Source organism: Pieris napi, chromosome 9 (genome assembly GCF_905475465.1).
Source record: "Pieris napi chromosome 9, ilPieNapi1.2, whole genome shotgun sequence".
Taxonomy (NCBI): Eukaryota; Metazoa; Arthropoda; class Insecta; order Lepidoptera; family Pieridae; genus Pieris; species Pieris napi.
Window position 1 is genome coordinate 109,021 of NC_062242.1, and position 12,446 is coordinate 121,466.

Genomic DNA, 12,446 nt, shown 5'->3' on the forward strand with positions numbered 1-12,446 from the left:
ATGACAAATGGATTAATCCCGTCTCAGGAACTTAATATAGGAGACGTGATTCGTTCTCAAGGGAATGTTTAACAATGTAGATATTAAAATTACGAATAAAAACCGTTTTATAAAGAGCTCGTTTTATGAGACTATTTATATAATTTAATAAGATATTAGAATAAATATTGATCGCTCGATAGAAATGTCGATTTTTAAATATATAGATTATAGGTATTACATAATATATAGACGAATAATATCTTTTTCTATGATCATATTATAGTTTTTTTATTGTGATTATTATTATTATTATTTATTATTAAGATCTTTATTTTTGGTTTATAGTGATCAGTCCTCTATACATGCGTGAGTCGGATCGGAAAACTTCTCTATAAGGTCACAGACGTAATGTCGGAAACCTTACAGTGAAAGTAAATTTTCTAATCGCATCGATACATTTAATATGCTGTCGACAAACATACGTAATGAAATCAAATTCTTTTGTGACATATTGTTCTATGTAAAAACAAAACGATTGAATTATTTAAACACACACACTTGCTGGATTTTCGTCCCAAAAACCGTAATGTTATGTAAATGCGTCTCACACGTATAAATAAAAGGAATGAGGGACTTTACTAGCGCGTGTTTATACTTGCACTCGGGTACTATGGCGACATTAAAGTGATTTATTCGTCCGAACTTGTCTCGAAGCATAATTATACCACTTGTTTTTAATATCGAAGTAATACTTTCTAAATATTTGCCAATAATATGAATTTTACTCCATCGTAAAATGAAATAATATTTTGTTAATGTAATTTTATGTTCACTTACCTACGGCAATTTGTTCGATTGTCAGTAATGTTAATAATTCCTATGTATAGCGAATTATTAAACACTTTAGTAAAATAATAAAGTTAACAAATGTAGCTTACTATTGGCAGTGAATCATAATTAAGAAAATATAAATAACTTTTTACTCTAAAATATTTACAAAACACAGTCGTTGGAACGTTTTAATAAATAATGTTTGATTCTTTTTAAACAAAATAATGGAAACTAGAGACTCTATCACATATTTTAGGTAAACCTTTTTTCTGTAAAGCTTTGCGTGACCTGGAACAATATACCGATATCATCATCATTGATGAAAAAGCGGTTTTGACGATATGCTAAAGAAGATAGGTGTTTGTTCCATCATCCTGATTAGCTGTTGTTATGTTCCTCGAACGCTTCTTTGTGGTAAGCAATTGTACTAATGCGGACACTTGGTCGCGGTAATAGTTACTGGGAGAGAGTAGCCACTACAACCCACCGCGTTACCCTCTATCATATTCCTACTGTGTACCCATACCAAACACATCTGAAGTCATAACTAAAAGCCAATTTGTAGTGGGGAGAATTTCATGTAATTGAATTGTCTATGTTGAAATGTACAGTGAAACTCTGTTTCAATCACTTGCTTGTTATTACTCTCAAATTATTAAAATTGAATAAAACTATTAGTTTGGTTAATAATGTATACCATATGATATCCTGATTTGTAAACATATTATAATAAAATCCTGATCTTTACTCTTTACCACCTACCTCTTTAACAAGTAGTTAAACAGACTCTGGTGACTCATCATTTCCTCTTAGTTGCCTTATAGTTTGTTTTATGCACTTGAATACTCTTAATGATTGCAAAGAGCTGTTTTGCAACTGACACTACTGAAAGTTCTAAACAAATTAAAATAAACGAGTACTCGGGAAGTGGTTTCGCTGGCTTTCGTGAAGTTCAGCGAAGATCTTTAATGAGTCTTACTAACTCCACTTTATTGTAACATTTTAAGATTTTTTTATTCTACTAAAAATTAATATATCTATATAGTAATCTGTCGTTACACCTTTAATGTTTCAGAATCATTATATGCAATATTATTATATAAAATTTTAATAACTTATTCTGAAACGGATTAATTTTAAGCCTGTTTTTGATTTGAATTTCTTTTTTAATAAATATGCGTGGAATATACATTATCTCTTTCAAAGTGAAACAATCTTAACGGTTTCCTAAATTATAGAACTATCAATAAAGAATAGCCGGCAAATCGCCTGCAATTTTAATTCAATAGAATTTCCACAAACAAAATATGGTGCTCGGGCCTTTTTCCAATGTCTCACAAAAAGCAAGCACTTGGTTGAATAAAAAGATATCTTATTATTTGATTTGCCCGGATAAAGCAGTCCTCTTGTATCAGCTATTGAATCAGAAAAGAGGGTTTCTTTAACGCATCCATGCGATATAAGTTTCCCCTTTCGTGCCACGTACATACCTATCACTCGATTGAAATAGTTTACAACAGAAACACCCAGATTATTCTTACACACAAATTAATCTATCAATGTGAAATCCTGATGTAAATTTATATACATTATTGCTACTGCACATCAATTTAATTTGCTGTGGTTGTATATAATATATAGTTGGTGCAAGTGTGACTAATTTTACCTTTTGATTGGCTTGATGTTGACATGACAGAATATGCGCAATTCATTATTTTCAATAAAAATAATATTGTATAATGATTACTGTATTGTATAGGATAATATTAATTCCTCTCTACATTTTATAATAATAATTCGAATGGCATATTGCTATTCAACATTTATGCGAATAAAAATGTTGTTTTTGATTTCTACCATCATTTCTGTTTGGTTTAAAATTTTGCTAGAATAATTTGTAATTTTATAAATGCTCTTCGTAAATGTTGTTAATGATGTGGGGAATTATTCATAAAAAGGTAAAGGTCTGCACACATGAAATGTTTATTAAGTCGTAGCGGGTAATGTGGACACTGCTTATACATTATTTATCCCTATACCCTCGACCTCCGCTTTCACCTAAATTGTTAATCTTATTAATTTTATCCTTAATTTTTAAGAGTTAAGTTTTTGTATAAACAGAATACATTTGTTCTAATACAGATTTTACCGTACAAGTCCAAGATATAGTTTGTTGTATTATTGCCTTAATATGTACTGTAACAGGCTATCATAATTAATGTTGACGATATCGAAAAGAACATGTTCATGCCGTCTTTATGTACGTTTTGTTGATTAAAAAGCTGCTTTGTAAATGAATACAGTATATTTGTAGGAACCAAATTATATATTTTAACTACTTAGTTTAAGATGGCTTTTTATATACAACGATGTAGAAACTTGTGAACTACTACTGGCAACTCACTTTCCAGGTTGTATAATTGCTAACGAGGAGTCAGTAAATAGGTTGGCTACCCTATTCAGGAAGGGCCCCGTCAGCTCAGACTGGCATGTAGCTTACAAAATAATCACCGAAGAAAAAGTAACATGGACAATCAACTCCTTCCTACCATTAAAAGCGGCTGGCTTGGATGGCATTTTCCCAGATCTAATTAGATGGAGTGTCGATCTAATAGTAAACTATTTTGTCTCAGTTCTCCGAGCCTGCATAGTTCATCGCTATATACCACTGATATGGATGGAAGTAAAAATCATATTCATCCCAAAAACAGGTAGAGAGGTACTTTGAGAGTATCCTCTGTGATCTCATGAGAAGGGCTTTCAGATAGATTGAGAGATGGTGCAATGAGGATGAGCTATCAAATTCAAAAATCATTTAATCATATCGGTAACACATGGTACACTTATGACTCGTCAGTAAAGAAATACATATTAATGCTTCTAATTTTACATTTAGATTATCGGTCAACCCATCAAAAACAGAACTAATCCTATTTACAAACCGAATAGTTCTTGGTCCGTACATACTTCCAAAACTCTTCAACACTAAACTAAAACTCAAGGAATAAATCAAATACTTAGGTATGATTTTAGACAGTCATCTGCTCTGGAACAAACACCAACCAACGATCGCCTTCTATCAATGCAAAAGATGCTAGACGTTGAATGGGGTTTATCGCCTAAGATAACCTTATATGGCTTTACACTACCGCAATCAGGCCAATTCTAGCTTATGCGAGCCCTGGTTTGGTGGCCGAGATCGGAACTCTGAACGGCAATCACGAAACTTGGACGCTTCCAGATGCTTGCCTTGTCCGCTGTTAGCGGTTGCAAGAAAACAACGCCAACTGCAGCAATCGAGATAGCCCTGCAACTTGTACCCCTAGACCTCTACATACAGCAGGAGGTAGCACTAACTGCTAACAGTCTTATTGTCCTGGATCTATTGAGACAAATTCACTACAGGACACACACATCGATTCTGGAAGGAGCTAGGCAGGCTGGCCTAGCCACTCTCACGGACTGGCCGCGCGACTGTTTTCACGTCAACCGTACAGCTACTCGCGCGGCTTAGACCCGCGCGCACCGCGCCCGCTACATCGCAACAAAAACCATTATATCTGTTGAAATATAATAACTACAACTATGAAAAAAATACTACAGAATAGGTTGAAGTATATAGATTAAAACACATTTTTTAATAATTGGATAATGTTAATAAATTAGTACTTAAAACGGGATAAAACATTTGAGTCTGAGCAAAAATGCTTAAATTTTTTATAGATATAGGCCTTACGCAAAAAATATAAACGATTTCGAAATAAAAATAATTTTACAAAAAACTAGACTAATTATCCTTTCAAAAGATGCCAAGATGTTTATATTTAATCAACATTGAGTAAGCTAATAAATCAAAACAAAACAACCACTTCTCGTAATTTTACCATAGCCTCTTGAGTCGCGCGCTAGACTTTTTTGTGCCAAGATGGCCGCCTATCTAAGGTCTCCCACTCACCATATAGTTTTTTTACTAACTGAAAAATAGGGTATGTTCGATTTGTTTCAATCGTATCTTTTTAAATGAAAAACAGAATAACAGTGTCGTAAATTTTAATGAGACATTTTTGATAAGATTTCGAGTTGTAAATGATAATCCACCGTTTCTCCACTGTTTCCACGTCCCCCACGGTCTCCACGACTGCCACGGCCACTACTGCAGCACCTAAACTAACATCCACCAGTATAGGATTGATTAGAATTAGCATAAGTTATTAGCAAATGAATGTTCGTATGTCAATTAAATTAATGCAAAATAGCATTATAATGCACTTCACTAAGGAAATTGAAGTGCATCAAAAGTGCAATTATTTTCCAATATCATAATCATAGACATAAATAAACACATTACACCATGCGTAACAAAAAATTGCAAACATATTTTTTCGTTTGTACAAACCCTTATTTATGACGTTTGCTCTAACGTCCGTGGATACCGCACTGTCCATAACGATAAACCTGTGAAACACCTCAATATTATTTGGGAATCTTAAATCATCTTAATGTATTTCTATTTGGAAAAGGCATGAATATACTTATGAAGGTCTGTACATTCATTTTTAACTATTAATTCACTAAACAGACGTAAACAAATCATCAAAATCAGCCAACAACTTCTAAGAAGCCATTTTGCCCTTGACAAAAATATTTTAAAGGTGAAATTAAACTCAATTTAGCATTTAAAACTATATAACATTATCATAACCGTAAAGTACAAATATTCTAGTTTATTTTGATGTATGATAATTAAAGAAATATAATATAAAACTAAAGTACTTACGACATAATTGCTGAAACTCCGAAACACTTGTTCACAAAATTCACAAGAACGAGTCACTTGAGTTTGGATTTTTTTTTTACAGAGAACTAATCATATTTCATTGCCATCTGTAGTTTATTGGGTGAACTGTTTCCTAAGCTATCATTCTACGTCGATAAAAACGTTTATCTCTAGCCTCAGTTTTAACTAGATGTAATTTTCTTAAACTTGTCGTTTTGGATACTGTAGTATCCATGTACGGATGCCGCCATTATTGTTTTGGATACTGTAGTATCCACGTACGTGAGAGTGGCTAGTTAACGCACTTTACTTTTTGACTTTACGCACAACTCGAGTCTAAGTGCGGAATCTGAGTTCACCAACCATACCATACCATATACAACTGAAACAAATATCTTAAAAAATAACCACGCGAAAAGCAATTATTAACAAAATATATGTTCCCTATATAGGAAAGTGTCACCGACAGGAACTAGCGATTTATAAATGTTTATATTCGTCACGTGTTTTTTGGTATCGTGTGTTCTTATCAACCCATATACCACGAATGATTTCCATATGTTGGTGAAGTCAGGATAATGGCTTGTCTCATATAATTCTATCAGTAAATCAACGAGACACGCAATCAGAGCAGGCATCTGTTACACGGGCTCCAGTAGCAACTATAAATGTCCCGACCTCGCTTGTTGAAACATTTTATGGTCAATAAATTTAAACTGAACTCTCGTTAAGCCACCACTTGGCCCCAACTTGGAAAAGTTGTGGAATCGCTCCGGAAGCCGAAATGTAGCGGTCAGCATTTCTCAGGAAGTCACACTCGCCTTGGTTTAGCGTTATCATCCCATTTTTTATATCGCTTCCGCACGAATACGTTATCAATAAATATGATTCAGCTAATGTAATAATTAACAGATTAAATTATATATTATTATTATTATTATATTATTAGGTAAAATATATTATATAGATCACATTAATTTTTCAATAAAAACCAGAAGTCGGATCTCATATGTATCCATGTGCTGATTACTGCGATAAAAAGAATAAAATGTGAAAGATAAACATATTAAAATTGAGCCCGATAACTGAACTCGTTTAAATAAATAAAATGGCTGCTGAAATCCGAATATGTTAAATATTCCGCAATTCCAATGATAATTTTCATAGCTGTTTTTTTTTGCCCTTTTTTTAGCCTGTTTCAACAAGCAAAAAAATACTTCTGGTTATTGAGATGACATGGATCAGCTGAACCCAGCGAAGGAGAAGGTTCGGAGAGAGTTGTTATTTACTCTGCGCTGGTAGGCAATAGTGGCACTGGTAAAGCCTTGTATATTGATTTAAGAAAAACCTTTGCTCATAGAAAATTGCAGTTACTGTACATTTTTGAATGCTTTATACAACTACATTTAGTAGTAAATGATGAATTTTATTTTATTTAGATTACATAAACCTCATGTTTCCTTGACAATGAAAATCAACCCCTAATTTAAACAGTATAAAGGCATAAACTGTATAAAATCACAAACCCAGTAAATTATACTTCACATTTATTTGGTGTCCACTTTGTAACGATTGAAAATAATATAAAAAGGCAACACTTACAAAAAATAAACATTTGTGTTTGAATAGAATGTCGAATTCTCTTTAAAAGTCTTTTCTTCGGTCATTCGAGCGAATTTTTTTTCTCTCTTATACTCGTATCTTTATCTCCGACAAAAAATACGAGAAGCATTTACATAAAAAAGCGAAGGACAATTTTCCATGTGATTCTTGATTTTTCTCTAAGTAAACTATAAAAAGATGTTTCTTGTAAAATTGAACACGTACTGACCTTTCACACGTCGCCTCAGAAGCTGCTATTATTTATTAGTTTGATGGCTTCAGAAGCCATCGTTATCATAACTGAGAAATAGGTACTTTACGATTATTGGCGACTGGCAAATAAGTGGGATGACTAGATTTTAACGGGAAATTAGCATCAACATATCGATCTAATGCACTAGTATTTTCGTTCTTTTTTTTACCGCAATTCAATAAAAATTCTATGATATTCAACGTTTAAACGTTGTTAGTTAATGTTTAGTTTTTAAACTTATTATAACTCAAGAAGGAAGAAGTTTGTCTTTGGATATTTAACTTACCTTTGCCGTTTAAAGTAAATAACATGACAAAAACTGCTAGTCTCGCTCGCTATAGTAAGATTCGACTTTTTTATTCAGTAACTCGCAACAGTCCTGCCATTGCTAACAACAGATAGTTTTCTTTATTCACGACCTTTTGGCCCTTTGCATTTCAATTGTCTTCACGTTTTCTTTCTCAACATTTTCTTCGTTTTATTATTATAAAAGTTGAGTAAACTTACACTAACACTTATAGTAAGTAAGTTTGTGCCAAGCATACTTACTTACACACATACTATAAGTGTTTTATTAAATTATTCAATAAATTAAGCAAGTTACCTTTGTTTATCATGTTATTACTGTATAATCATTGCAGGATTATCGAAATATTGATTATAGTTGTTCTTTTGTTTCTGTCCCGCTCTTACAAAAGGCGGTTGGAGACCTCTGGCGATGCTAGCGCCGCGATCATGTGTTCGTCACAACTCAAAAGCCTCTTCAATCGAGTAGTAATCAAGATTTTATGTTTCGAGGGTATAAGAACATAGATTTAGTCCCGTGTACACAAAATCAACGCAGCTGATCCCCTAACTAATGTCGTAGCACCACGCCGGTTCCTCCGGTTCTATGATTTCCTTAAGTTTCTTCGTTTTAACTGTCAAAGGACATCGTCATCAAAGATTCTGAATTTTAGTTTTATTTTTACATTCGATTTTTTCTAACAGTGAATTCTTAAACTTATTTGATGGAATGAAAAAAATGTGTACAAAAGTTTCACGATATACCTTACAATTATTTAGTATCACTTAAAAATTGGATACACTCGCCACGACCTACTCCACGTGCAGCTTTAACATTTCAAATCCAAGTCTCAAATACCTATCTATCCGGCTCAGCGCAAGCTCTTTTTGTAAGAAGCGCGTCTAGCGATGGCGTATCCGCGGAATTACATAGGTACATGCATAACGTGCGATACTTTCTGAATTCTAAGTGCACAATCTTCAATCCATACCAATCACAAGGTCAAGTTTTCGGAGTGGCGCCAACTGAAGAGAACCGAAAAAACGACGCCAAAATCGAATAAAAATATGTAAAGAATACTGTTGAAAGTGTTTTTGGCTATCACGATGTTGTACTTTTCGAATTTTTGTTGTGAAATCAAACGGTAAATAAAGAACTTGTTTGAGCGTTATGCGATTTGAGAGGTCAAATATTTGTGGAAAGAAAATTATGCAGCGTCACAATGTGCCTTTCCAAAAGGCAAATAGTCAACGAATTTTTGAGAATCATCAATAATCGTATTGTGGTTTGTTTATTAATAAAATAACATTATGATCTTTATTTATGTCGGGTATGCCTAAGTTTCTCCCAACTCTTGGCAGGTACATTTTTTTTCTTAAATATTGTCCTGTCTACCCCACAGAACACCTTAGATCATCCTCTAAATATATAGCATGTAGATAACGAGAGAAATCGAATGTGGGGATTTAATTTCCGTTTCCCAAATATTACATTTTGACAGTTTAATTATACCTGTAGGGATGAGTTTTAGTCGAATGAATTTGTGCGTCGATTATGGAAAATAATAAAAAATTAATGAATAATTATTGTTACTCTACTAAACACTCTTTGTCATTACTAAAGAAAATAGTATACTTTCATTATAACCTTTTTATCATACTTACTTTTTTACGAAGATGTGACATACAATATTAATTGTTATCTTAATGAACGGCGCCTCACGTTATTGTATTTTAATGAAGATCTAGGGATATAGTTTGAGAATAACTCCGCTAACTTTTCTTTACATCAACGCAGGTGGAATCGCGGGTAGGTGTCAGAGAATAATAGAGATGTTTCAAAATCATAATTTTTAAGATATTTCAACAATTTTTTTTGATATTATAGGTACTTCGAATATCAGCGAATGAATAAATCTCTTAACAAATGTGTACATTTACTTTAATGCAAATGATGATTGATCTTGTTTTCCAACAAATTGTTCATTAGTAACCGAAACGTTGGAAAATGATTAACAATTAGTAATAATTCGCGGTATTTGTCAAGCATAATGAACGTTTTAAACACGTACAAACACACAACGTGCCCCTAAATAATAAGAATGTCACCGTGGTGCTCGATTATGGCTTTTCATCCCGATTATACATTTTGGAATGTGACTTCATAATACAAGTTTTTCAACGTCTATGAAGAGTGATCATTTGATTGATGATTTAAGTATTCAATTCATCAATCTATTACTGGTGCTATCGACATGGGGCGGTGAATAACAATAAATAGCATTAAATAATGTTTTAAAATACCCTATTTTAGTAGTGTTTGAAAGAAAAACAAAGTGAAAACTCCAGCAAAGCAAAACAAAATCTGACATAGAAACATAATTTATTGCTTGATCTTTGAGTTACTACATTTCAGTATTCAAGGCTCGTAACAATAACTCTGGCACAAATATACGGTTGTCCTTAATATATCCTTTGTTGACATGCTTTTGACTAATACTTTCGTACGATAAAGTATGGTTTTAATACACGATGGTTGTTTACTATTTAACTAAACTTCACTAGATACTATATAAAACGCAATATTCTTACAAGGAGCGGGCATATCACCAAACTTGTATGTTTTTCAATGAATTGCTTCATCATGCAGTCATACCTTAGCTTAAAGTACAACGTATGAAGTTTTCTCTTCACTTTTACTCTAGTACTTAAGGAGTTCATTTCCCGGATATTAGCCAACTTTCCTACGAACGCGTGAGGCTTTAAATCTTATAGAGATCGTTAAATTTCATATAATGAAACTCGCGACAAGTTTTGTTAGTTTTAATATTATTGAATTTGCGATCCACCATTTCCGCGTATCTCAATGTATTGAGCTTTAAAAATAACACTATTTTATTTGATGTCGTGTCGTCAAAAGCGTTCATTTACTTTCGATAGTTTGTTTATGTGTCGGTTGACTAACACAGGAATCCTTTGAAATGGATTGATTTCAAAATACACTTTCACTGGAACACACAGTAAACTTCATCGAATTATTTGCTGTCTTAATTGCAGAAAATATTATTACATTTTGAGTGATCAACTCTACTGATACTACTAAAAAATGAGAGTTTTTACGTATTTAACTAACGTAAATCCCATGAAATTATAAACACCGTATTCGCAAACCCAACCCTATTATAAACAGTAAATTCGCAATATCAAAGGGCGGATATTAGCTTTGTCTATAGAATTAATTTTACCAAAGCCAGTTTAGTTGTGCGAGTTATGTATTTAGTAGTGTTACGGGCTAGGGGATCAGAGAGACAACGACGTAGATCTTTTTAAAGGGTTTATTTGTAAATAATTAAACGAGGCATTTACACAAAGAAAACACAAACTACACGCACAAATACACTATTTACCACACAAAATACCGTCACTAATTACTTTAATTACGCGCACTTCACACCTCACTTCACTTGTCTTCACTATTCGAAAACTTTACCTATTCTGAAACAGCATGTAAAAATGGTTCAGCCTCCTGAAACGAGAGTAACTTAATGTAAATAACAATTTTCTGGTATATAAAGTAGCCTCTCCTGAAACGGACATAAATCACATTTCAGCTTGCTGAAAAACGTCTTTAACTTGTGGAAAAATCAAGAGAAAAATTGAACTCATCAACTTCATCTTAGTAACACTACTCCCACCTTACACATGGTCGTCCCCAGCATCACCATTTTAGTACCCAATGCTGAAAGCACAACACAAGGATGTACAAAAAAACTGATAAGTATTATGTATACTATATAGGCAAGATCTTCAAGGTTAATTAGACATTTGTAGATCAGATCACGTGTATTATGTAATCAGCGTAATAATTAGCTGTTGATGTTATGCGGTCACTGGGACTGTCGGCAGATCTGGGTTTTACTTAAGAGCTATGATATATGCCGTTGACTTATCTGCGGCAGTTAATTAAATCCGTTTAAGCAATTTGGTATTCAAGGTTGAGCAAACCAATTTGTTACCGAAATAATGAAGCATTGCTATGTTATACTGTATTGATTACTGTATTAATTTTATGTATGTATTACGTAAAAGATTCAAATGTGATTCCTCTTTCCACTTCTAAATGTGTCTTAATATTTACAATGCTTTACTGCACAGATAAACAGACAAGAACTTTCACGGTATGAAACAAGTTTTAAAATAAAGACTAATTGAGAAACAATGTAAAACCTGCATGAGTTTTAAATATTATTATAAAAGTACGCATTCAAAACTTTAAATAAATGTTCACTGTGTCTCGTCATTTTACGAGAAAGCAGATGAAAACATTATAAATGTAGAAATCGCATCTCGCAAGTTTCCGATTAGGTTATTTACTTAAGGTATGAGTTTCATTACATTTAATAAATTTCTTTAAAAAATTGAAGTGTAGGAATGTGAAGTCGGTGTGATTACGGAATCCTGAATACCACCCAGATCGGTCCACGGACGGCAGCGCTTTGCTTTATCATACACAAAAAAGCTACTTAATCTAGCCACGCTAATCTTTAGAAGAAATCAAATCGAGAACAATATTTAGACAGCATTTTGGCTTAAGATCACCATATTTCACAAGCTTAAATCACCGCTTACCCGCCTCTGTTTAATTCCTTGCGGATTAAGATAACAATCCGAAGACATTTTGTCCGCACAAAACGTTGACTTATACAACGAACATTC

General features: G+C 33.1%; 1 long non-coding RNA gene across 1 annotated transcript; it reads right to left on the bottom strand.

Moving 5' to 3' along the window:
• Window positions 1-4,846: 4,846 nt before the first annotated feature.
• LOC125052438 lies at window positions 4,847-5,882 on the bottom strand. Its single transcript, XR_007117448.1, has 2 exons — window positions 5,591-5,882; window positions 4,847-5,268 (listed from the first exon to the last, which is right to left on the bottom strand). It is a non-coding gene; the product is annotated as an uncharacterized LOC125052438 (long non-coding RNA).
• Between the last annotated feature and the right edge of the window lie 6,564 nt (window positions 5,883-12,446).